We start from the raw sequence: 6,033 nt of genomic DNA on the forward strand, positions 1-6,033 counted from the left end.
ATAACTGGATTGATAAGGATGCAAGAAAAGAATCTACAAATTTATTTTTTCTTAAGTAACTATATTAAGATATATTGTTAGCAACTCTGGACGTTCATCTATATAGGTAATAGATAAGAATATATAATTCTTAAACTTGAAATGTTTCATGTTAAATATAATAATAGAAAATGCTTAGTGAAAGATAAATATAGGTGTAAGATTATACTTCAGATAATGTATGTATGTTAATTATTATAAATCAGGAAGGTGTTTACTAAACTTAATAGTTGAAGCATTGATACAAAATATACATACACATACACACATACATACACATACACACACACACATATTAAAAAACTTTTATTACATCACAAACAGACATAAAAAACAAACAAAAACCTATATGCGGGAAGGTGTTTTCCATACAATCATATCCAGTATATAGTCTGACTACATAAACCATATTGCCCTACTAAGATATTTAAACCATATTATATATACACACACACATATTAAAAACTTTTCTTACATCACAAACAGACATAAGAAACAAACAAAAACCTATATGCGGGAAGGTGTTTTCCATACAATCATATCCAATATATAGTCTGACTACATAAACCATATTGCCCTACTAAGATATTTAAACCATATTATATACTGTATACACACACAGATATTAAAAACTTTTATTGCATCACAAACAGACATACAAAATAAACAAAAACATATATGCGGGAAGGTGTTTTCCATACAATCATATCCAATATATAGTCTGACTACATAAACCATATTGCCCTATTAAGATATTTAAACCATATTATATTCTCCGTTTTAGAATATAATATGGTTTAAATATCTTGGTAGGGAAATATGGTTTATGTAGTCAGACTACATATTGGATACAGTGGTGCCTCGCATTGCGACGTTAATTCGTTCCAGCGAAATCGCTGCAAAACGAAAACGTCGCTATGCGATATTAAAAAGCCCATAGAAACGCATTAAAACGCGATTAATGCGTTCCTATGGGCTTAAAACGCACCGTTCAGCGAAGGTCCTCCATAGCGCGGCCATTTTTGGTGGCTGTAGAGCAAGGAATCCATCCCAGAAAACAGCGGGCGGCCATTTTGTTTACTCAGCGGCCATTTTGATACTGCCAATCAGCTGTTAAAAAAATCACCACTTTGCGATGATCGGTGCCCGAAGCAGGGAACCGATCATCGCAAAGTGAAATTCCCCCATAGGGAACATCACAAAGCAATCTCTTTTGCAACTGCAAAAAATGTGTTGCAAAGTGATTTCATCGCTAATCAGAGCGATCGCTATGCGAGGCACCACTGTATGATTGTATGGAAAACACCCCCGCACATATGTATATGTTTTTGTTTGTTTTGTGTGTCTGTTTGTGATGTCATAAAAGTTATTTTTAAAAAAAAAAAAAAAAGTTAGATCCTGCCTTTCAGACTGTCCCCTCCTATCAGACCTGCCCTCTGGAACGATGGAAAGATTGATAAAAGCCATTGCCGAGATGCCCTCCTCTGCAGCTCCAAAGACTCCGAAGACAACTTTCCAAACAAATTGCTGTTGATTGTGAAAAATTGCCTCTTACCTCTTTCAGCATCTCTTCGGTCAAAAGAGGGACCAGCAGCTTCGTCTTGCTCTCTCCAGCTGTGTGGAGGAGATCTTGGGCAGCCACATCAGCATCTTCCAGGCCCTGCAGCTGGATGCTAACCTGATGCTGAAGCTCTGAAAGGGAGAACATGGGATCGGTGGTTACCAATAAGAGAGTTGTAAGCCGCCCAGAGACCTCTGGGTAGTGTGGGCGGCATATAAATTGAATAAATAAATAAATAAATAAATAAATAAATAAATAAATAAATAAATAAATAAATAAATAAATAAATAAATAAGAGGCGCAAGGAACAGAGTCTGGCAAATCTGTCCTAAGATGGTGGGCTTGGAAGGGCTGATGAGACCATCCAATCCAACCCCCTGCTGGACCTGGAAGCCAAGCCCTGGGAGGATAGACTGAAAGAACCCCCTCCCTCCCGCCCTCCTTCCGCCCCCCCACCTACCTTTTTTTAAGTGGCCCTCCATATTGGACCACTTTGGCCCCAGAGGGGCCCTGGCTGCCAGATGGATAGGATATATCAATAATTAAACTACTACTAATAATGATAATGATATTGATAATAATAATGATAATAATAATAATGATAATAATATTGATAATAATAATAATCAGAATAAAAGTAATCAGGATAATAATAATAATCAGAATAATAATGATAATGATAAGAATGATAAGAATAACAATAATTTGAGTGAACTAAGCAAAAAAAATGGTTCTTTGCTCAGGACCGCATTCACTCTGAGGGAAAATTTTGAGGGGGGGACAGAGGGCTTGTCTTTCCTCTATGACATGTCTTGATGACCCGAGCTGGCCAAGGGGGGCAAGGCTGCTGGCCTGCAGGCTGCTTTCATCATCCTTAAAACCATTATGATCTGGCCTGTTTACTGCCCCCTGTTTACCACAACATCCCATCCCAGGAAGCCCTCTGGGACGCGTGAGGAAAGCCCAAGCGGCTTTTGCCTCTCAGGGAACCAGACCCGGGAGGCCAAGTGGGCTTCCATCGTTCCAGGATGTCCTCTCAGCAGAAGAGGCTGCCCGGCCCTTTCCTGACTTATATGTGGGTGTGAGGTCTGCTCCTGGTCCTCTAAATAAAACCCACGGTGGTCCCAGGCAAGCATTTCTAGTCCTTCTCTAAGGGTCTGACTCTTCTGGAGAGCTGAACAATTCAGCATGGCTGGGGTTTGATTCACAACCCGTCTTGCGTCTCAAACCGCCATCGGTGCTCACACGGGAGCCCTGGGTTGCTTCAAGCGTTCACCACTCATCCTTGCTGCACCGCAGGGAGACTTCCCTTGCCCAGCTCCATCTCTTCCTCTCGTCCTGCCTCTTGGCCGCTACTCCTTCCTGGGCCTGCCTCTGCCGATTCTTTCCTGGTTGGCAGCCCCGAGGGCTCTCCGACTCCAGGGCGAAGGGGAGATGGGGGGGGAGGTGCACCCAAGAACCCAGGAGAAGGTTGCCTCCCTGGGGACGCCCAGGCAGCACAGGGAGAACTCCAACAGATGAGTCCCAGAAATCCCATAAATGGAGCACAACGCGGATACGTGTGGCCAGAAAAGAGTCCCAGGGCAGGGTGGGGGGTGGGTGCTGGAGGGTGGGGGAAGCGTTGCAAGTGTCCTCCTGATATGGTTCTAGAGGAGCCAGGGAGGGGGTTCATGCCCCAAAGAAACACGCCAGGTTTGCAGACAAGTGGGGTAGAACTTCCCAGGTTCAGCCCAGAAGCCTGTCCGAGGATCCTCCCCCCCAGTCAAACCTGAGACAACTACATTTCTGAAAAAGCTTTTTATAGAAAAAGGACATGGTGGAAAGGTCCTTCCTCGTTTCAGAATACAAAATATCAAAGGCCTGAACAGTCATGTTGCAAAGCACGCCACGATTCACAACTGAGAAAGAACCCCGATAGAATCACACACACCCCAATCCGTTACTTCTCTTCCTTGCTCTCAAGTAAGGCGTGCAGGACTGGCCTCATCTCTGGAGACATTAACTAGTTTAAACTAATTTGAAACCTGATGTCACCAGAGAAACGTCATCCCTGCCCGCGTTACATGAAAATAAGGGAAAGGGGGAATAGATGGGTGGCGGGACTGATTTGGGAGTTCACCGTTGTCACGTTCCCGCGTGGCCCCTGGTTGTTCCACCAAGCGAAGGGCTCGCGCTATGTGTCGTTCAGCTCCCACTGGTTGATGACATCAACACTGTTTATCTTTCAGGATAGAGGTCCAGGCAACCTGTCATTTTAAAAGCACCAAATACAAATTGTTTATTGTTACAGATGATGACAGTACAAGCAGAGTTGTTAACTCTTAACCAAACATCCTCCATTCTCCTCCTCCTCCTCCTCAACCACCACTCTCCCTCACCCAGATTCCAGCATCATCAAAACTCTATTCTCTCCCTCTCTTCCTCCTGCAGAGACTCTGGTGACTCCACCTCTAGAACACTGTCATTGGTCCATGCAGATATATCTCATTAATATTCATTATCTGGGCGGATGCCATTACCATTCATGCTGGTTGCAATGCTTGCCCAGAAAGCTTGGAGGGTCTCATCCGGCCACGGGGACACATGCCTTAGTGACCTGCTGGCTAGAGCAGGGGTCCCCAACCTTTTTCACCCTGCGGACTGCATGGGGAAGGCGAGGCACCCCCGCACCCATCTGCATGTGTGAATAAGTGTGTGCACTCTCTCTCAAGAGCGGGAGCACGCATGTGCAAGCACCGCGCCACTGTATGCGCCTGCGCAAAGCACGGGGGTGCTCGTGCGCATGCACAAATGGTGATGCAGCGCTTGCACGTGGTGCAGGGGAGCTCATGCGCATTTAAAGTGCAGTGCTCACATGGGGTGTGGGGCACGTGCACATGCGCAAGCAGTGGTGCAGTGCTTGCATGGGGTGCAGGGGCGCTCATGGATATGCGCAAATGCGGTACAGCACTTGCATGGGGCGCAGGGGCTCATGCGCCTTTTTCTTGGGCCTACCACCTTCGCAGGTTCATCTGATGGAGACAGAGGAGAAGGTGTTCTCTCTTGCTTGTCCCAGACTTTGGAACTCCCTCCCACTTGAGGCTAGGCAGGCCCCATCTTTGCTGTCCTCCTAGAAGCGAGCCAAGGCCTTTCTCTTCAGTCAAACTTTTCCTCCCTCGTTGGCTGCCCGAGTGGGATTTTGAAATGGATGGTTGTGCCTTTCTATTTTCAATGTGTTTTCCAGTCGGCATTTGTTGACCTTGTAGTGTGTACTCTTTGATCCTTTTTAACCTTTGTATACCTTTTGTTTTTAGTTTTAAATATTATATTTTAAAGATGTGAGCCACCTTGGGTCCTTTTGAAGGAGAAAAGCATGGTAAAATATTTTAAAGAAAATAAAATAGCAACAGAGGAGAGGGCCCATTTGAATCATACCAGCTTTAAAAAGGAGAAGGTCCCAGTGACAGAGGGGGGAAAGCCAATTTGGGAGCAGAAAAGACGGGAACTAATTGCAAGCAGGTTTTGTATCATGCGGTCAGTCAAAGACTTGACATTTCACCCCTTTTAGACGTAGTGCAAATCCCACAGCATTTGACCATGTCACCTACGTATGGTGCTATTAATGAACCCTGGTGCTCGCCTTCTTCCCCATTTTCATTACACTCATAGACAGCCGAACATTACAGAGATCTTTTCATATGTACTGTACTAATGTTACCCTGGGGAATGTCCCACTGGAGCTTCGGCCATTCGTCGTATTATTTTCTTCCAAAATACAGAACTGAGTCTTGATCTGTTATCAAGAAAAAAAATAGAGAAAATTCATAATCTTCAGAACAGGATGTGATGATCTGAAGGAGAGTGGGATTTGTAGTCAGAGAAAATGGAGACTGTTCGGCTCACAGTGACGTCTTTAGAGTCTTGGAATGTGTTAGGACGGGAGACTGTTTTTCAGATCCACTGACTGTCCTCTAAAGCCCACCGTGGTCACAGCCGACCCTCAGTGGCTGCAGGACACCTTGTGCACCTGCTCAGAGGTCTGACACCGTGGAGGTAAATTGAGGCTCAAGAGCTGGAATCTGGCAGTCACTCCTATTTTTCCTGTCTCTTGAGCTTCACTGTGACTTCAAACGAAACTAGCAAAGACAGACAGACACACAGTATTTATTTATTTTATTTATTTAAAATGTTTTCACCGCCCTTTTCTCCTAAGAAAAGAACCAAGGCGCCTTACATTATTGAAACAGAGTATTAAAGCTAAAAAACAGGGAAGCTCTCCCGGTTGCATTCCTGCCTGCAAGGCACTCGGGTGTCAACACAGCAAGAGCTGTGGGGAGAGAATGTGGAGCAAGGAGGCCTGGAACTCGGCGGGCGATCGGCAGCCATGGATACGGTTGCCATGGTTTCTACATGACGCTTCGGCTGCGACGTCGTTTGGCTCCAAGCCCCGCCCA

The sequence above is a fragment of the Pogona vitticeps genome, chromosome 12 (assembly GCF_051106095.1).
Source record: "Pogona vitticeps strain Pit_001003342236 chromosome 12, PviZW2.1, whole genome shotgun sequence".
Classification (NCBI taxonomy): Eukaryota; Metazoa; Chordata; class Lepidosauria; order Squamata; family Agamidae; genus Pogona; species Pogona vitticeps.